This window comes from Stegostoma tigrinum, chromosome 36 (genome assembly GCF_030684315.1).
Source record: "Stegostoma tigrinum isolate sSteTig4 chromosome 36, sSteTig4.hap1, whole genome shotgun sequence".
In the NCBI taxonomy this organism is placed as follows: Eukaryota; Metazoa; Chordata; class Chondrichthyes; order Orectolobiformes; family Stegostomatidae; genus Stegostoma; species Stegostoma tigrinum.
Genome location: NC_081389.1, coordinates 1,546,744 through 1,568,671, shown reverse-complemented (window position 1 = coordinate 1,568,671; position 21,928 = coordinate 1,546,744). Strand labels below are relative to the sequence as shown.

The window sequence follows — 21,928 nt, the reverse complement described above, 5'->3', positions numbered from 1 at the left end:
TGTGTGATCCAACCGTATAATTGGCAAACTTTGAAATGATCTCACACAGCCCAAGATCTGGATCGTTAATATATATCAGGAAAGCCAAAGGTCCAGGCACTGACCTCGAATGATCTAGTGATTACCAAACTCTCTCCCGCCTGAAAAATATCTGTTGACCGTTACACTCTGTTTCCTATCACTTGGCCAATTTTGCATTCAGCTTGTTACTGACCCTTTTATACCATGACCTACAACTTTTCTCACATGTATATGATGTGGTACTGTATTAAAGTCAGAAGTCACGTGACACCAGGTTATAGCCGAACAGGTTTATTTGAAATCACAAGCTTTCGGAGATTTGTCAGGCGAAGTGGAGGTAAGTGCACAGGCACAGAATTTATAGGCAGAGATATAATGGCAACATAATTCCAGATAATTAAGAGCGTCAAATGATAAGTTTAAAGAGTGTGAGTGGAGTGTTGAAAAGCTGAATAACAAGGATCAAAAGTGTCAGACGGTGTAAATAAAGTGTTAACAGCTGAATAGCAAGTGAAGGGATGACCTGTTAATGATGATTAAAGAAAGCAGAGAGAAAATTGCAAAAAATCAAAAATAAAACATGGCTAGATAGCTGGAATAATGTAATAGGTATAAGAGTCGCATGACAAGGCTCTAATCAAAGTAACAAGTCATCCAAAACTGTACAAACTAATTAACGTAGAGAGATAATAACAAGTTCTCAAGGTGATGGTGTTAAACCCCTACAGCCAAGCCCTGTGTATACACAGGATCTGCTCAGATGAGGAGGAACATGACGGACACCTACAGACACTGAAAGACACCCTCATAAGAATGGGATATGATGCTCAACCATCAGTCGCTGGTTCTGATATTCCACAGCAAAAAATGGCAACGACCTCCTCATAAGGCAAACACAGGACACCATAAGACCATAAGCCATAGGAGCAAAAGTTAGGCCATTTGGCCTAGCAAGTTTGCTCCACCATTCAATCATGGCTGATACGTTTCTTAGCCTCATTCTCCCGCTTTCTCCCCATAACCCTTGATCCCCATGACAATCAAGAATCTATCTATCTCTGTCTTAAATATATTCAATGACAAAGCCTCCACAGCCTTCTGTGCCAATGAATTCTATAGATTCACCACTCTTGGGTTGAAGAGGTTTCTCTTATCTCTGCTCTAAAGAGCCTTCCCTTTACTAGAAGGCTGTACCCTCGGGTCCTAGTCTCTCCTGCCAATGGAAACATCTTTCCAATGTCCAATCTGTCCAGCCATTCAGTATTCTGTAAGTTTCAATTAGCTCCCCCCTCATCCTTCCAAACTCCTTCCAAATTATCGAATGTAAACCCAGAATCCCCAAACATTCCTCATATGTTAGGCCTTCATTACTGGGATCGTTCTTGTGAACTTTCTCTGGACCCGCTCCAGGTCCTGTACATCCTTCCTGAGGTACGGAACCTGAAATTTCCCAACAATACTCTAAATGTGGTTTGACCAGAGCTTTATAAAGTCTCATAAGCATATCGCTGCTTTTATATTCCAGTCCTCTCAAAATAAATGCCAACATTATATTTGTCTTCGTAACTACTGGCTCAACTTGCAAATTTACCTTAAGAGAATCCTGGACTGGGATTCCCAAGTCACTTTGCACTTCAGATTTCTAAATTTTATCCCCATTTAGAAAATAGTCTATGCCTCTATTCTTTCTACCAAGGTGCATGACCTCACGCTTTCCTACATTCTGCTCCAGCTACTATATCTTTGCCCACTCTCTTAACCTGTCTAACTCTTTCTGAAGCCTCCTCCCCTCCTCAACACTACCTGTACCTCTACCTATCTCTGTACCATTTGCAAAATTAGCCAGAATGCCTTAGGTTCCTTCACCTAGATCATCAGTATGTAAAGTGAAAAGGTGCCCCAATACTGGCCCTTGTGAAACATCCCTAGTGACTGGCTGCCCAACTGAGAAGGACCCTTTTATCCCCACTTTCTGTTTTCTGCCAAACAGCCAATCTTTTATCCAAGATAACAAGGTGTAGAGCTTGATGAAGATCCTTATCCTTGGGTAAGCATATGGATAATGATGAGATAGTGTAGAGGGAGGGGCTTAGATTAGTTCACAGGTCGGCGCAACATCGAGAGCTGAAGGGCCTGTTCTGCGCTGTATTGTTCTATGTTCTATGTTCTATCTTCTATGAACACAGCAGGCCAAGCAGCATAGGAGTAGCAGGAAGGCTGACATTTCGGGCCTAGACCCTTTTTAAGAAATGAGGGAGGGGAAAGGGTTTCTGAAATAAATAGGGAGAGCATGGAGAGCGGATAGAAGATGGATAGGTGCAGAGGAGACAGACAAGTCAAAGAGGCGGGTATGGAGCCAGTAAAGGTGAGTGTAAGAGGGGAGGTAGGGAGGAGATAGGTCAGTCCAGGGAGGACGGACAGGTCAAGGGGGCAGAATGAGGTTAGTAGGTAGGAGATGGGGGTGGTTCTTGAGGTGGGAGGAGTGGATAGATGGGAGGAAGGACAGGTTAGGGATGCGGGGATGAGCTGGGCAATTTTGGGATGTGGTAGTGGGAGGGGAGATTTTGAAGCTTGTGAAGTCCACATTGATACTATTGGGCTGCAGGGTTCCCAAGCAGAATATGAGTTGCTGTTCCTGCAGCCTTCGGGTAGCATCGTTGTGGCACTGCAGGTGGCCCAGGATGGACATGTCGTCTGAGGAGTGGGAGGGGGAGTTGAAATGGTTTGCGACTGGGCGGGGGGGTGGGGGGGGTGGTGGGGGTGGGGGGTTGCAGTTGTTTAGTGTGAATCAAGTGTATCTTCTATCCATGCCAGTACCTTGCTTCTAACATCATGGGCCCTTGTCTTATTCAGCAGTCTCTTGTGTGGCACCTTGTCAAAGGCCTTTTGGAAGACCGTAGGGTCTCCTTGGTGTAACCTGCTGATTACCTCCTCAAAGAATTCTAACAGATTTGTCAGGTATGACCTCCCCTTGGTGAAACCATGCCTACTTTACCCTATTTTACAATGCTCATCCTAGTATTTGAAAATCTCATTTTTCACAATGGATTCCAAAATCTTACCACCGACCGAGGTCAGGGTAATCGGCTTGTAATTTCCCAACTTTTGTCTTACTTCCTTCTTAAATAGAGAGGTTACGTTCATGATTTTCCAATCCTATGGGACCATGTCTGACTCCACTGATTTCTGAAAGGTCACACTAACGCTTGCACAATTTCTTTAGCTATCCCTTTCAGAACTCTGGGGTGTAGTCCATTTGGTCCAGGTGATTTGCCCACCTTCAGACCTTTCAGTTTTTCCAGCACCTTCCCCTTGGTGGTGGTCAACCGTTACGAAGTTGGGTAGAGTAATTGTGGGGTGGAAGGCAGGAAGCTAAAATGTGAGATTCCTCTAAGAGTTTTGTGCTTTGTCTGTACTTTGAAATTTTTAAAAAATGTATGTTGGTGAGCAGCAGCTGAAGTTGTCATTATAGAGAGCTTCAAAAAGTGAAACAAGTGAATTTACAAAAACCTTACAGGCGGCAGGCAAAACAGCAGTCTTGTTTCAATGTTAGGACAATGAGTTTGAATTTGGCTAATTAATTTAAACCCAAACTCACTGATTCAAAGCCAATTGAATTTAAAAACTGATGGTGTTGACAACCTGAAACCTGAAGATATTATAAGAATTTGATTGTGCCATTACGGGTATATAAGATGAGGGCACTCGGAAAACTGGAGAGCGACAACTGCCACCTGTCAGAGTTAGCACCATTCAATTCTCAGAGAAAGCCCATCAAATTAATCAAAAGTACCGTGGTATTTTAGCTTAAAGTTCTTATTGAAGAAGTTATCAAGATAAAACATCCCTGACAGCAGAGTTAGTAGAAGAAAGGTGTTTGTGAAGAGACCGGAGAAGACAAAAGATTCCAGAAGACAGTCTGTGCAAACATGGAGAGATTAATTTATAATCTATTGCTTCTTATTAATTGATTTTATATTAGTGGGACTTACCTTTATTTAAACAATTTAAGGGGCAACTGTCAGTTTGTCAATTTGTTCATTGTTGGGTTAAATAAATAAACTGTTTCTTCTCACTTGTAAAATGGAGGTCAGAGATTTTCTTTCTTTAACCACCCTTATAACATATTACAAGGGGAAAGATGAGCTTCTCTGGGTGTTTCAGTGGTAAGTATTAAAGGGAAGGCCTACTCCTGTTGTGGCAGATTGGGTCTAGTGTTTTAGCTTAATTATCAGAGGTGTTCGGCCATTCCCTGTCATAACACAACATACTCACCTCTGTCCCCTAACTCTCTTGAAGATATTACTTGTGTCTTACCCATGAAAACTGAAGCAAACTATTTATTCAGTTCCTGAGTGTTTCTTTGTTCCCAATTATTACTTCATCACTGTCATTTTCCAGCAGGTCAATGTCCACTTTTGCCTCTTTTGCCCTGTATAAAACTAAATAAACTCTTGCAATCTTTTATATTACTAGCTAGCTTACTCTCATATTCAACCTTCTCCCTATATACTTCTTTTCTCATTGTCCTATGTTAGCCTTCGTAGGCTTCCCAATCCTCTAGCTTGCCACTGCCCTGCACTGCATTATATACTTCCTCTTTTGCTTTTATGCTGTCCCTGACTTCCCTTATCGGCCATTGTTGCCTTGTCCTCCCTTTAGCATGCTTCTTTCTCCTGGGGATGAATTTTTGCTGTGTTTCCCAAATTACTCCCAGGATTTCCTGCCATTGCTGTTACACTGTCTTTTTTGCTAGTGTCCTCTCCAGGTCAGCTCCTCCCTCATGCATCTGTAGTTGCCTTTATTCAACTGTAATACTGTTACATCTGATTCCACCTTCTCTCAAATGGATCAATAGAGTACCCTTTATCATCCAGTATATCCTCAGACAGGAAAAACTATGCTACGTTCTTTGCAGCCTTCAACATGTCATTGATGATAATGAATATCCCACCAAAGCCTCAAAAAGACCATCGTTCACAGCAAACTACCCAGCCTTCAGGACCATAACACCACACAACCCTGCCACAGCAACCCTTGCAATACCTGTTAGATTATTGACATGGATACTACCATCACACCTGGAAACAGCACTCACCAGGTACACAGTACAAACTCACGTGACTCCGTCATTGTTGTCTACCTCATATGCTGTAGGAAAGGATGCCCTGAGGAATGGTATATTGGCATGGCCATGCAGACGCTACAACAATGGTTGAATGGACATAGTGCAACAATCACCTTCCTTCCCAGTGGGGGAATACTTCAGCGGTCAAGGACATTCAACTTCTGATCTTCGAGTAAACACCCTTCAAGACAGCCTTGAAGCTACACAACAACACAGAATCGAAGAGCAGAAACTGTCAGAGAAGTTCCGCACCCATAATGACAACCTCAACTGTGATCTTGGGTTCATGTTGCGCTACATTAACCCCACCACACTGTTCTGTATCTGTAAAATCTTCCTTATTGTTCTGTGTTGACACCATTGCCTTGAGAGCTTATTATTATTTCTCTACCTTAATTAGTTTGTACAGTTTTAGATTACTTATTACTTTGGTTAGACTCCCATAATGTGACTGTTATATCTATCATATTATTGCAGTCATTTGGTTTGTCTCTTGCACCATCTTATTTTTAATTTTTTGTAATTATCTCTCTGCTTTAATTAATCAGATCATAGATCATCCCTTCACTTGCTATTCAACTGTTCACACTTTACTCACACCATCTGACACTTTTGATCACTTGCAAAAACTTGTTATTCAGCCTGTCGACACTCCACTCTCACTATTTGAACTTATCTTTAGACACTCTTAATTACCTAGAATTATCTTGCCACTATATCTCTACCTATAAATTCTGTGTCTGTGCACTTCCTTCCACTTCACCTGACAAAGGAGCAGAGCTATAAAAGCTTGTGATTTCAAATAAACCTGTTGGACTATAACCTGGTGTCATGTGACTTCTGACTTTGATACAGTACCACATCATAAACAGATGAGAAAAGTTGTAGGTCATGGTATAAAAGGGTAACAACCCGGATGCAAAATTGACCAAGTGATAGGAAACAGAGTAATGGTCAATAGATATTTTTCAGGCTGAAGAAAGCAGTGCTCCAAAAGCACTGGTGATTTCAAATAAACCTTTTGGAATATGACCTGGTGTCCTGTGACTTCTGACTCTGTGCACTCCGGTCCAACACTGGTACCTCCACATCATGGTACTGTATCAAATGTCTTCTGGAAATCCATGTACACCACATCAATAGTGTTATCTTCATTGAGCCTTTTGGCAAGTTAGTTAAGCACAATTTGCCCTTTAGAAATCCATGTTCATCCTTCCAAATCAACCCAGCTTTCCCATGTGGTGTTACACTTAGTCAAATGTAATCTTGATGTTAAGGGCTGTCACTATGGCCTCAGTTGTTATTGTGCAGTGATAATGTACTTAATTAATGTGTAATCATACCCTAATACTGTGCAATGTTACAGGCCAGTGTTAGTGAGTGGTCTTACTATGTGTTGTTTCTGGATATTATTTCTGTGTGGAGTTACTGTATGGTATTCCAGTTCAGTCTTACTCTGCCATGTTATTGTGAAGTTTTACAACGTGATGTAGATTCCTGTGTGATGTCACTCTGCATTATAACTGCAGGATTACTGTGTGATCTTGCTTTGTTTTGTCACACTGTGCTATTGCTCTGTGATGTTATTTTGCGTTTCTATTATGTGGTATGGCTGTACAGTATTACTGTGATATTGTTTGGTATTATTGTATATTATTGCTGTGCAATATTGCTCAATGCATTACTGTGCGCTATCACTGTGCAGTGTTTTTCACATTCATTCATAGCGTGTGGGCATTGCTGACTGAGCCAGTGTGCTGTTACCATGCACTGTCCCTTCTAATAATTACCCCCCAAAATAAGAAAATACCCCTGAAATACCACTGAGAAGCTTGTCTTTCCTCATGTAATCTGTTAAAAGAGTGGTTAAAAGAAAGAGTATCCCTGATCCACTTTATAAATAACAGGAAGCAACTTATTTATTTAACCCAATGAACTCTCTTCAATGAACAAATTACCAAAATTACTAACAAACCGAAAAACTCCCTGCCTCTGCCATACTACTAGCTGCTCCCTAATTGACCTGAATTCTACTGGAATGCTGTTCAAATAACCACAAGTCCAACTTGTATAAACCCAATTAATAAGACAATGATAAATTAAAACTTAGTCAATGCAAACTTGGAGAGATTGTCTTTCTCCAGCCTTTCTTCTGTCAATCTCATGTCACAAATGTCTTTTGTGCTGCTGATTCTGCTGTCAGGGATGTTTTTCTCTGTAACTATTTTTGTGAGGACTTTTACCTATAAATGCCTTGCTACCTTTTTATCCAGATGGTGCTTTCTCTGAGAGCTATCACTGTGCAGTGTTTTTTCACATTCATTCATAGCATGTGGGCATTGCTGACTGAGCCAGTGCGCTGTTACCATGCACTGTCCCTTCTAATAATTACCCCCAAAATAAGAAAATACCCCTGAAATACCAGTGAGAAGCTTGTCTTTCCTCGTGTAATCTGTCTCTTGGCAGTTGGTTCTCGATTGGCTGAACCCCTCTGATATTTAAACTAAAACACAAGCCCCAAACTCTCATGACTGGAGACGGGGTTCCCCTGTAAACAGTTGCCCTGAAATACCCAGAGAAGCTTGTCTTTCCCCTTATAATCTATTAAAAGAGTGGTTAAAAGAAAGAAAATCCCTGATCTCCACTTTACAAATAACAAGAAACAATTTATTTATTTAACCCAACAATGAACAAATTCACAAAATTACTAACAAACTGACAATTCCCCCTTAGACTATTAGCTACTGCCTAACTGTTTTAAATTATACTGGAATGCTGTTTAAATATAATATAAATTATATAATTTATATAACATAAATCTAATATAGATCTAATATAAATCTAATTAATAAGGAGCTTTAAATTATAACTACATCTCTCCAAGTTCGCACAGACTGTCTTCTAGAATCTTCTGTCATCTCCACTCTCTTCACAAATGCCTTTCTTCCATTAATTCTGCTGCCAGGGATGTTTTGTCTTGATAATTTCTTCAATGAGGCCTTTGAGCTAAAATACTGTGGTACTTTTGATTAATTAGATGGGCTTCCTCTGAGAGTTGAATGGTGCTAACTCAGACAGGTGGCAATTGTTTCAACATCAACATCCAACATCATCTCGACATCAGAACAAGACTATTGCTTTGTCTGCTGCCTGGAAGGGTCTTTTTTTAATACAACCATTTCACTTTTTGAGGCTCTCTATACCAGCAACTTCAGCTGCTGCTCACAGACATACATTTTAAAGTTTTTTTTAAGTATAGACAAAGCACAAATCTCCTAGAGGAACCATACATTTTAGCTTCCTGCCTTCCACCCCACAATTACTCTACCCAATTTCGTCAAACCAATCTTTAAAAACCTTTCTTATATACCCCCATGACAAATCAAATTCTTATAATATGATTGGTTTCAGGTTGTCAACACCATCAGATTTAAATGTAATAGGCTTTTAGTATCTAAGGTCTTGGTTTAAATTGATTGGCTAAATCAACCATCGTGGTAAAAATGCTGGTTGGCTGTTCGGTAGAAAATGCTTCCATTTGGGTGCTATCTGTGTGCATCTACACTTCAAGCAGCTGGCCACACATCCATGTTTATTCTAAGCACCAGAAAAGACATGTTTTAAAGGAACAATGCACAGTGTTTCCCATTTTACTTTTACAAACACATTTTAGCTTCCTGCTGTCCAATTCATGAGTATTCTACATAACTTTGTAACACCTCTCCCTTAAGAAAAAATTAACCATCATTATGAAAGGATGGCTTTTTTTTTGTTTAAATCTCAACAGCATTATCGCTGAATACAGAGGTCAGTAATCTAAAGTGACACGTTTCATATGAATTCTGCACATATATGTAACATTGGATTGTACCGGTTCTATCTTATATGTATATTTTCTTTTAAATCTGTAATAACGCATTGTTTTATGACCCGTAACATGTACAATTTATAAATTAAAAGCCTTTAACATAAGGCACCAATGAAATAGTTTCATACTTTCATCCTTAAATCTTTCCAAAAAGATGAGTGTTGTGGTCTGTTTACACAACCACCTCTGAAATATTGTTTGTAACATAAACATTAAAATGCTGTAAGGCCAGTACCAAACTCAATAACTCTTTTTCAGTGGTGGAGTATTTTCACTGGTGGATATTGAGTTTCCTTGAAAAGTAACCAGTTGGCCTTTCAATTCTGCCATCATCCTCCTGTAACAGCACAGCTTCAACCCCTACATCGCTGGCATCGACACCAACTTTAAAGGATTTCAAGAAATTTGTTCTGTCTAAAACTGGTGAGGTGGTTAACACAGCTTTTGAATTTTCAAATGCCTATTGACATTGCTCTGTCCACTGAAATGTTGTGTTCTTCTTTAGCAAATCTGTCAGTAGTGCCACCGCGCTACTAATGTTTGGTACAAACTTCCACTCAGTCCCAAAAATTGAAGCACCTCTTTCTTGTGGTGTTGGAAATTCCTCTGCCTGATACTCTACCTGTTCAGGTTTTTCCCTTACCGTTTCATCAAACAGGGTGTCAGCTAACTCAACCTCAATTCCTACATCTCTCTGTTTGGTTTTTCCTTCTTGCTGTAACTTATGACTGTGGAATCTTGTTACCACACAGTCCAGAAAAATTTCAGGGTATTTTTCTTTCAAATTCTCATTTTCCTGGTTTTCCTTTGGCTTCTCCACTTCAAGGAGCGTCACTCCCACATTGAGCCTGCTAGGTTATTTCCAAGAACAAACTGTATTCCTGGAATTGACATTCTTTCAATCACTCTCACTGACACTTCCTCAGCCTTGATTGGACTTTCCAACCTGATCTTACACAGGGGAACGTTAAATCTCTCCCACTTATTCCACAGATTACTGCTAAATCTACTGTGAGCTTGTGTGCCCCCCCATTACAGCAGTGGAAGCACCTTTTCCCAATGCCTTTCTTAAACAATTGGCACTGTGCAGTATCACCATGTGCTATCACCATGCGCTGTCGCTGTGCAGTGTCACTGTGTGTTATTGCCATACACTGTCACCATACAGTGATGCCGTGTGCTATTGCTGTACACTGTCAATGTGCAGTGTCACCGTGCGCTGTTGCCATGTAGTGTCGTTGTGTGCTTAATCTCTCAGAGGTGTCTCTGCCGCACCCGCCCCGCTTCAACATGAAGTCCTCTTGCACAATGTTGTACACCATTCAGGAGATCTTAGAAGTAGCTCATGTTCAAAGGTAATAAGACCTGGACAACATCCAGGTTTGGCTGAAAAGTAACGCCTACACCACACAGATACAGGCAAAGACCATTTCCAATAAAAGAGAATCTAACCAATTGCCCCTGGCATTCAATGGTGTTATGTTAGGGAAGGAGGAATGGCTGAAACCCTCTGATAATTGAACTAAAAACAAGCCCCAATTAGTTATGACTGGAGTAGGGGTTCCCCTTTAATAATTGCCGCATGGAAAACCCAGAGAATCTCACCACTCCTTTTGTAATCTGCTCAAAATTGTTAAAAGAAAGACACTCCCTGATCTCCACTTTATAAGGAACAACCAACAATTTATTATTTAACCCTAACAATGAACAAATTAAAAGAAATACTAACAAACCAAACAATTTCCCCTTAAGTATTAACCATTCCCTAACAGAACTAAATTCTATTGGAATGTTATTTGAATAAACACAAGTCCCACTTATTTAAGATAATGGGAACTGCAGATGTTGGAGAATCCAAGATAACAAAGTGTGAAGCTGGACGAACACAGCAGGCCAAGCAGCATCTCAGGAGCACGTGTGCTCCTGAGATGCTGCTTGGCCTGCTGTGTTTGTCCAGCTTCACACTTTGTTATCCTACTTATTTAAACCTGATTAATAAGAAAACAATAAATTAAAACTTAGATAACACGGTGTGAAGCTGGATGAACACAGCGGCCAAGCAGCATCAGAGGAGCAGGAAAGCTTGACGTTTCGGGTCGGGACCCTTCTTCAGAACTGGGGGAGGGGAAGGGGATTCTGAAATAAATAGGGGGAGGGGGGAGGTGGATAGAAGATGGATAAAGAAGAAGATGGGGTGAGAGGAGACAGACAGGTCAAAGAGGTGGGATTAGAGCCAGTGAAGGTGAGTGTAGGTGGGGAGTTAGGGGGGGATAGGCCAGTCCAGGGAGGACGGACAGGTCGGGGGGGGGGGGGGCGGGATGAGTTAGTGGGTAGGGGATGGGGGTGGGGCTTGACGTGGGAGGAATGGTTAGGGAGGTGGGGACTAGCTGGGCTGGTTTTGGGATGCGGTTGGGGGAGGGGAGATTTTGAAGCTTGTGAAATCTACATTGATACCATTGGGCTGCAGGGTTCCCAAGTGAAATATGAGACGTTGTTCCTGCATCTTTCAGGTGGCGTCATTGTGGCAATGTAGGAGGCCCAGGATGGAGATGTCGTCAGAGCTGTGGGGGGGGAGTTGAAATGGTTTGCGACTGGGAGGTGCAGGTGTCTGTTGCGAACTGAGCGTAGGTGTTCCGCAAAGTGGTCCCCAAGCCTCCGTTTGTTTTTCCCGATGTAGAGGAAGCCACAATGGGAACAGCGGATACAGTATATCACATTAACAGATGTGCAGCTGAACATCTGTTTGATGTGCAAGGTCTTCTTAGGGTCTGGGATGCGGGTGAGGGGGGAGGTATAGGGACAGGTGTAGCAATTGCTCCGGTTACAGGGAAAAGTGCTGGGGGTGGTGGGACTGGAGGGGAGTGTGGAGCGGACAAGGGAGTCATGGAGAGAGTTGTCCCTCCAGCAAGTAGATAAGGGTGGGGAGGGAAAATGTCTTTGGTAGTGGGGTCAGATTGCAGATGGCGGAAATGTCGGACGATGATGCATTGGATTTGGAGGTTGGTCGGATGGTATGTGAGGACAAGGGGGATTCTGTTTTGGTTATATTTGCGGATGGGGGATGTGAGGAATGAGTTGCGGAAAATGCGGGAGACACGGTCGAGCGCATTTTTGAGTACTGTGGAGGGTAAATTGAGGTTTTTGAAAAAAGAGGACATCTGGGATGTTTGGGAGTGGAATGCCTCATCTTGGGAGCACATGCAGCGGAGATGAAGGAACTGGGAATAGGGGATGCTTTTTTACAGGAAGGTGAGTGAGAGGAGGAATATTCCAGGTAGTTGTGGGAGTCGGTAAGCTTAAAATGGATATCGGCTTCCAGGTGGATGCCAGAGTTGGAGACAGAGAGGTCCAGGAAGGAGAGAGAGGTGTCAGAGATGGTCCAGGTAAACTTAAGGTTGGGGTGGAAGGTGTTCGTGAAGTGGATGAACTGTTCGAGCTCCACGAGGTGGCGCCGAAACAGTCATCAATGTATTGGAGGAAGGGATGGTGGATAGGGCCAGTGTAGCTTTGGAAGAGGGATGGTTCCATGTATCCTACAAAGAGGCAGGCATAGCTTGGGCCCATGCAGGTACCCAGGGCCACCCCCTTTATCTGTAGGAAGTGGGGGGAATTAAAGGAGAAGTTGTTGAGGGTGAGGACGAGTTTGGATAAGTGGATGAGGGTGTCAGTGGAGGGGGACTGGTCGGGTCTGCAGGACAGGAAGAAGCAGAGAGCTTTTAGGCCATCGGCATGGGCAATGCAGGTGTATAGGGACTGGATGTCCAGAGTGAAAATGAGGAATTAGAATTTCTGGAGGAGATGGAGAGTGTGGGTAGTGTCATGGACATAGACAGGGAGTTCCTGGAGCAAGGGGGAGAAAATAGAGTCCAGATAGGTGGAGATGAGTTCTGTGGGGTAGGAGCAGGCGCAGACAATGGGTCGACCGGGGCAGGGGGGTTTGTGGATTTTGGGAAGCAGATCGAAGCAGGAGGTGTGGGGTTGGGGGATGATGAGGTTAGAGGCTGTGGGTGGGAGGTCACCTGAGGTGATGAGGTTGTGGCGGGTTTGGGAGATAATGGTTTGGTGCTTGGGGTTGGGGTCATGATCCAAGGGAAAGTAGGAGGAGGTGTCGGAGAGTTGGCGTCTGGCCTCAGTAATGTAGACGTCAGTAGCCATTCTACAACTGCGCCTCCCTTATCCGCGGGTTTAATGATGAGGTTGGGATTGGAGCGGAGGGCTGCACATTCTGTGGGGGAGAGGTTTAAGTGGGTGAGAGGGGGTTGAGAGGTCGAGGTGATCGATATCTCTGACAATTAGAGATGAAGAAGTCGAGGGAGTGTAGGAGGCCTTGGGGTGGTGCCCAGGAGGAGGGGGTGCATTGGAGGCAGGAGGAGGGGTCAATAGAGGAGGGCTAGCTTCATGATTAAAGAAATAAGCGTGGAGGTGGAGGCGGCAGAAAAACTGCTCAATATTTAGATAGGAGTTATATTCATCAATGTGTGAGTGGAGGGGGACAAAGGTGAGCCCCTTACCGAGGACTGACCGTTGAAGACTCAGCAGAGCTCTGTATTATTGTTCTGTCTCGAGATGCTGGCTGTGAAAGTGGTGGGCAAAGCGACGTTGGCAATGGGTGGAGTGACGTCGGCCTCCCTTCCCCTCGCCATTTCTGAAGAAGGGTCCCAACCTGAAACGTCAGCTTTCCTGCTCCTCTGATGCTGCTTGGCCCGCTGTATTCATCCAGCTCCATACTGTGTTATCTCAGATTCTCCAGCGTCGGCAGTTCCTACTATCTCTGTGAAGAATTAAAACTTAATCTCTCCAAACTCACACAGACTGTATGTCTTCTGGAACTCTCTGCTGCAAATGCCTTTCTTCTGCCAAGCCTGCTGTTAGAAGGATTTCTCTGCAATTTCGCCAGTGAGGTCTTTAACATAAACTGCTGTGATACTTTTGTAGAGCTTACAGTGTTTGTGAGAGCCAGGCTTAAATTTCTTTTTGCTGCAGGTGAACATTGGCTCACCTTTTCGGATGGCAGATGGCTCTCTCATGATTTTCAAAAATGCCTTAGACCTTATACCCGTAATGACTTAATAGTATGCATCTTACATAGGATTGGTTCAATGTTGTCAACACCTGAAATGCCAGCTTTCCTGCTCCCTCTGATGCTGCTTGGCCTGCTGAGTTCAGCCAGCTTCACACTTTGTTATCTACACCGTGTTATCTCAGATTTAAATTCAATTGGCTCTCTGTATCAAGGTGCTTGTTTAATAATTGGCCAAATTCAAACTCATCACAACATCAAAAAAATACTGCTGTTTTGCCTGCCACCTGTAAGGCTTTTTTAATACACCTGTTTCACCTTTTGAGGTTCTCTGTACTGGCAACTTCCAGATGCTGCTCACAGATATACATTTTTTTAAAAATCTCTAAGTACAAAAAAAACTCTGACCGCTTAAAGAGACTTCACAATCTTTTCCCCACTATCATTCTACCTTCCAATTCACAAATACTTTGCAACTTCACAACAGTTACCATCATTGAATCCTCCTCTATCAACATTGTGGAACTAGAAAATGTAATGGACCCGTAAGTACTGTGGCAGCAAGAGCAGGTCAGAGGCTAGGAATCCTGCAGTGTGTAACTTGCCTTCTGACTAGCCAAAATCAACAGGACACAAGTCAGGAGTGTGAGCGAATAGTCCCCACTTGCCCAAAGGAGTGTAGCTCCAACAACACTCAAGAAGCTCAGCTCCATCCAGGTAGGATGGGAACACCACCAGCTGCAGTTTCCCCTCCAAGCTACTTACCATCCTCATATGGAAATATCTCTTCATTTCTTCAGTGTTGCTGGGTCAAAAACTTGGAATACCCTCCAGAATAGCACCATGGATCTACCTGCAGGGTTACGGCAGCTCAGGAAGGCAGCTACCCACCACCTCCTCAAAGGAAAGACCATAAACCATATGATACACGTTTATCCCATCGAGCCAGCTCTCCCATTCGATCATGGGTGACATGTTTCTCTACGATATTCTGCTGCCTTCTACCCATAATCCTGCGTCCCCATACGAGGGATAGGCAATAAATGAAGGCCCAGATGGTGCCACCATTGTCCCACGAATGAATCTAAAAATTGTAAAAAGATGTTATTTTTCTCCATCTGTACATGATATTCCTCCTTTCCCAGATTTCCTCTCAGAACCTCTCTTCTTCGGCCTCTGCCCAACCTAAAATGCGCCAGTGTATGCTGGAGAGCATGGTTTTTATTTAGTATTTCACTCACTGCCGCATCTCTTCTAGGCATGCCCACTTTGAAGAAATTCTACTCCTCTTTCCAATGTTTTCATTGTTTTCCCATTCCAATCTTTTCTCTTGCCCAAGCTCTGAGGAATGGTCACCAGACCTGAAATGTTAACTCTGTTTTTTGCCTTCTCATTTGCTGCCAAGAACTGCTGAGCTTTTCCAGCAATTTTGCTTTTGCAACTGATTCACACTATTGGATCATCTTGTCAATGTTGGCCTTTAAGATAAGTGGCTTTCAAAGTATGAGAACTGCTGAACTTGTACCATGCATTGAAGGAGAGGTTCTGGAATATTAGAGGTGGAATATTGACTGACAAGGTGTGGGTTGATATCAATTTTGTCCTGGTTATGTTCAAAGAAAGGCCAAGTCTCTTGTGTGCACACTTGAAGACCTTGCGAGACTGTAAGATCATAGAACATTCAAGCAGGAGTAGGCTATTCAACCCATCAAGCCTGCTCTGCCATTCAATGAGATCATGGTTGATAATCCTTAACTCCACTTTCCTGCCTTTTCCTTCATAACCCTTTGTTCCTTAATGAGTTACACATTTGCCCATCACAGCTTCATACTTGATGACCCAGCCTCATACGCCCTGTGTGGTTAAGAATTCCACAGATTTCCTACCGTCTAAGAGATTCCTTTTCATCTCTATCCTAACTGGGCAATTCCTTACTCAGATGATACCCTCTGGTCTTAGACTCTCCTACAAGGGGAAACAACCTCTCAGCATCTACCCTGTCATGTCCCCTATTAATTTTGTGAAGAACAATCATATCAGAGTTGAAATGTTAACTCTGTTTCTCTCTCCAGGGATGCTGCCAGACCTGCTAAGATTCTCCAGCATTCTCTGTCTGTTTCAAATTTTCTGCATCCGCAGTATTTTGCTTCCCATTCTTCTAAACTTCAGTGAGTAAAGGCCCAAGCTACTCAGTCTCCTCATAAGAAAATTCGTGCACATTCTGGTTCAGTCTAGTGAACTTTCTCCACACTGTCTCCAATGATAGTATATATTTCCTGAAGTGAGGGGCCCAAAGCTGCTCACTATTCCAGCTGTGGTCTAACTCATGCCTTGTATCATTTTCACAATACTCCTCTATGTTTATGCGTTATGCCCTTTGAAATAAAGGCCAACATTTCATTTGCCTTCCCTGTTCCTGCTGAATTTGGATGCTGGCTCTCTGTGATATATGTGCAAAGACTCCCGAATCCCAACTCTGGGCTGCAGCTTTCTGCAGTCTTTTGCCATTTGAGTGATATTCAGCTCTCTTTTTCTCCCTGTCAAAGTGCATAATCTCACATTTCCCCTCATAATATTCCATCTGCCAAGAATTTTACCATACATTTAACCTGCCTATAGTCCTCCACAGACTCTTTGTGACATCCTCACAACTTGTCTTCCCACTAATTTATGTGTAATGTACAAATTTGGTAACAGTGCAGTTGCCTCTGTCATCCAAGCCATGAATATATTGTAAATAATTGTGGGCCCAGCACTGATCCCTGTGGCACTCCACTAGTTAGAGAATGGGATGTAAATGTGGTGTAGAGTGGATAGTGACACTGCAGTCGTGTATGTCTATGGGAGCTATGGGAGTTCAGTCTCTTCACAGAGGCAACTTGAGTTCAACTAATTTTCCATTGAGGCAGTACTTAAGATTATCATCGGAGTGCAGTTAATCCGCAATGAGATGAAAAACCACTGTTAGGTATAAATACTCCTTCAGACAACCTTGTTTGGATTATGAAGGTGGCTATTTCAGATTCGCCACTCAAGACAGTTGTAGTCATGTCTTTGTGAAGCATTTGCAGGATTGTGATGAAATTTCTTAGATATCCAGATTTTTGGAGCACAATTCACAGAGCCTTGCGATTCACTGAGTCATTCCTGCAATATTTAAGGGGAACCTGGATAAGCTCATAATGGAGAAGGGAATAGGAGGATATGTGGATGAAGTGAGATCGGGGGAGTGAGAGGAGTATCAACAGCTGAATAGCAGGTTTCTGGACTGTAAAATTTTATGCATTCTCCATTCATATCATATTAAGATGAAGAAAGCATTAGTGGGTTATATGTAACTGCTGGTGCATGAAGATAACACTGTTCCTCTCCAGTAAATTGTATGCACACTTCCACCTCCCATGGGACTCGTGTCACTATGGCAATGACTTAGGCTGCAATTGAACTGCTTTTACCCCACCCCACAGCATTGACACCAAACATGAACCAAGATTTAAATGTAGTCCTTTCCCCGTGATTTATCGAGGGCTCTGTTCTTTCAGCTTCAAGAACTCGACAAATGGCTTTTTGCAATTCATGTTGAGAACAGTTGGCTAGTCCTTGTTTGGTGATGGGAACCTTCCAAGCCTAGGCGTAATAGACTTAAATCACAGGAACAGAATGCATAAATTTATCTTCGGTTGCCCAAGTGGAGAAATTTGCGGGTGTGATTTGATCAAAGAGTTTAACATAATAAAGAATTTGATAGCGTGGATACAGAGACACTATTCTCTCTGATGGGGAGATAGACAATAAGTGGGAGATTCTGACAGTTCATAGCAAGTCAGTTGAAGGCTGAGATTGATAGTTCTTTGGTGGGTTGGGAAAAGGGACAAATGTGTGCATTAAGGATTTCAAGATTGAGCCAGGTTGAATTTGTGGAATTCAGGCACAAAGCAACCATGTGAATATTTGAATTGGTAGAATAACTTTGAGGTTCTGAATGACCAGGTTCTTTCCTCCATATTCAGGGCATATGTTGATTATTCAGATGTATTAGAGAAAAGCAACATTTTGGCAGTGCCCGAACCTGATCCCCGAATAACCACAGTGAGCTTTCTCTGCATTCTGCAACTCACCATCCAATTAACAAGCCTTGGGCCTACCTGCTTCCAGGCAAGGATCATTGCAGAGTTTGGAATAAGTCACAGTTAGAGAGTGGAGATCTGCAGTGCGCAGAAGAAGGTAGTCAGAGTTGGAGAGGTTGGTGACAGACATCTTGAGTATGAGAACATGGCGCCAAAACTCTAAACAACTCAGAACCTAGGGCAGGTAAATGGAGAGGAGTCTTATAGTAATAGAATCAGATGGGGCTAGGCCCGAGACAGGAATCTGTGGAAAAATGGAGGGGACACGGCTGTCAAATCAGAATACTTTTAAAATGGTACCATGGATACAGGAAGGAAAACACTAATACAGGCAGCACAGTGGGTTAATGGTTAGCTCTGTTGCCTCACAGCGCAAGGGACCTGGATTCGATTCCACGCTTAGGCAACTGTGTGGAATTTGCACATTCTCCCCGAGCCTGTGTAAATTCTTGTCAGGTGCTCCAGTGTCCTCTCACATTCCAAAGATGTGCAGGCTGGGTGGATCGGGCACGTTAAATTGCCTCATAGTATCCGGGAATGTGAAGGTTAGATGAATTAGCCATGGGAAACGCGGGGTTTACCGGGATAAGGGGTGGTGTTGGGTCTAGTTGGAATGATGTTAAGAGGCTCATTTCTGACTCGTTGGGCTGAAAGGCCTCTTTCCGCACTGTAGGGATTCTATGGATCTAAACTCCTGAGGTTTATTGCCCTGTTTCTGCAGCATCTAAAATGGAACTATTTCATGTTCAAACAGATACATGGGGAGCACCTGCAGAAGACTGAGGGAGAATTCATTTGAATCAGCAGCAATACAAAGCTGTGAATCTGCTTTGCTGTGATAATTCATTCACTTGTCAAGAATAATGCCAGCCCCTTGCAATGAGATAAGGAGTGTTAAGTGTAATAATTACCATTCATTAAAAAGAATGGATGGTCCTGATAGACATGTCTGTGCTTGTAGCTGTGAAGAGCCCCATTAACAAGCTGGCTGCTGCTATCTGGACTGGGGAGATTGCAGGACCCAGCGGCACGGTGCCTTTGAAAGTAATCGCTGTCCTGTCGGCTCAGCTGGCATCAGTGCCACAGTAAGGAGGATCTCAGTGAGGCCATGACATTCTGACACTCTCAGCCTCATTAGGGAGAAGGAACTACTGTATTAGAAAATGTAAACTATTGCTTTGAACCTCTAAACGTTCAGGAATTTGTGTGAAAGGGAAAGGGCAGATTCCCTGGGAAGAAATTGCTCATGCTGGAAATGGGTTCGGGGCCTGAGGGTCTCTAGGGAAGAAACCTGGTCCAAGCCAGCCTAACTCTGGGTATATGCTGCAAACTTACAACAACAACATGTATTTGTATAGCATGTCTCAATAGAAATCAGAACATACAACCAAAAATTTGATCAAAGAGAGGAGAGAGGTTTGACTGGAGAGATGATTCAAGTATTCAAAATCATGAGGGGTCTCAGAAGAGTAGATAGAAATTGTACTATTGGTGGAATATTTATTCAAAGGGATTGGAGAAAGAATGAGAGGTGACTGGGTGAAAAATGTATACATACAGTAAGTGTTACAGATTTTAAAAAGACTTATTTGCGCAATGTGGGGTCATTGGCTGGCCAGCGTTTATTGCCTGTTCCCTAATTACCTTGAGAAGCTGGAGGTGTGCTGCCTCCTTGAACTGCTGCATTTGGTTTTTGATGGTTTTAAAGGCTGAGTGCTGGTGTGGATATTGAGTGAGCTTTCCCGATTTTCCGATACACCATGAACATTCTCACCATTTGAACAATCATGCTGGATCTGAAGTCAGCTCTTCTGAACATGCAGAGCTCCCTCAGTGCTGCAGTGCAAGTGAAAATTCAGGCCATGCTCATGGAGTTCGAATGGGGCTTGACCCCACAACCTTCTGACTACAAAGAACAATGATACTCACTGAGTTATATTGATATCAGCAGGAAGAAACTTCACCAAATGCAGTTTGCTGTGTTTAACATGTCTAAAGCATTTACTAGTGGTTAACATTAATTAACTTGATGAAGTGATCACTAGTAGATCAGCCACATTTGATTAGATTTCACAACAGCTGTCACTAGACTTTGCATTTCCTGTAAGTCCCAACAGGAAAACTGATGTCTCATGCCATCTGGACCAGGTACATCCAATTGCTTGATCAGTTTTGTCACTGTTAAGAGATGGTGTGAGATATACCAACATTGGATTTAATTTATTATTGTCACATGTGCGTAAGTACAGTGAAAAGTTCTGTATTATATACACTACAGGCAAATCATACCATGCAGAGATCATAGTGTGGTTAAACAGAGTGAGAAATTCAAGGTTATGGCTGCATGGAAGGTGCACAAAAGCAAGATCAACATGAGGTTTGAAATATGAGGGATCCATTCAGAAGTCTCATAACACTGGGGAAGAAGCTATTCATGAATCTGTTGTTACATGTCTTTAAACTTTTGTGTCTTCTCCTGACAGAAAAGTTTGGAAGCGATTGTAACTAGGATAGAAGTCTTTGATGTTGGCTGCCTTTCTAAGGCATTGAGAAGAGCAAATGGAATCAATGGATGGAAGGTGGTTTGTGTGATCGATTGGGCTGTGTTCACAACTTTGTGTAGTTTTTTATGATCCTGGGCACAGCAGTTGTCGTGCCAAGGTGTGCTACACCCAGATAGGATGTTTTCTTTGGCACATCTGTAAAAGTTGGTGAGAGCCCTTATGGATATAGGCAGGTAAACAGGCACTGGGTTGGAAATGGCTGTATCTAAATGTGGGTTTTGTGGAAAGATGAAACTGTCTGGGAAATTGCAGCAGGGAAAGTAATGGCTAGGGGAAGGTGTGAGTTTGATGCCAGTGAATTGCTCTTTCAGAGAGCAGACACTGATACAATGGGCTAAATGGCCTCCTTTTGTGCTGTCACCATTTTATGGTTATGTTCTTTGACCCTACTTGGAATTTAAAAACATTAATAATACCATATTTTGTCCTGTACACTATTGATCCCATCTGAGAAAATGCAGACTAAACCATGGCCTTAGACAGTTTTAAAGTACAGACACTTTAGGAAATCTAACCTTTTCTCCTGTTATAAATGTGCAGCACTGAAGTCTCACATAAGAGGAGTGTATGGTTGTCTGTCTCTCTCTCCTCGTTCTCTCTCAGTGACAGAAAAGGAACAAATTTAACAAGCTGTCACCCATGAAAGACCAGGGATGTCTCTCCCCATTCATGAGAGACAATTGGTTATTTTGAGCTTGAGGATAAATATTCCACAAACAATGGGGTAAGGTAAGGAGGCAGAGCTTTTTTGAACCATCGGTGTGGAGGATTGAGCCCATGACCTAACCAATACTCTCCCACCACCTCCACTAGTGACAGAAAAACAAGCCACAATTAAAGTGGCTTCAGTCAGCCTGGGACCAGGTAAAAATAGCCCTGAGAACCTGGTGCAGGGAGCACAATTAAATATTTATCCTTCGTATTCATACAGTGTATGAGGTATCACCGTTTATACAAAGGAAAGACACAGAAATTATCCTGGGGTTTCCCTTCTCATATCTATTTCAAAATACATGCAGTCATAAAGTTATTTCTGGCAGCAAAGGAGGAAGGCCATTCAGCCTATTGCATTTATGTTAGCTCTCTGTCGAATGATCCAGTCAGCCTCACTTCCTCACTTGATCCTATTTATTTCCATTATGTACCCGTTTTTTCTTTTAAAACCATTCATTGCCTCTACTCCCACCTTCCTCATAGGCA

General features: G+C 42.7%; 1 protein-coding gene across 2 annotated transcripts in view; it reads left to right on the top strand.

Annotated features, from left to right (window-relative positions):
* cib2 (calcium and integrin binding family member 2) overlaps positions 1 to 21,928 on the top strand; it is a 147,649-nt gene that overhangs the window by 86,499 nt on the left and 39,222 nt on the right. The window contains exon 1 of one of the 2 annotated variants that reach the window (XM_048520772.1): positions 18,605 to 18,709. The exons of the other annotated variant lie outside the window; for it this stretch is intronic. The gene's annotated coding sequence lies outside the window, so the exon portion shown is untranslated. Of the gene's footprint in view, positions 1 to 18,604; positions 18,710 to 21,928 lie in introns of those variants that run through there. 2 annotated transcript variants of the gene reach the window in all.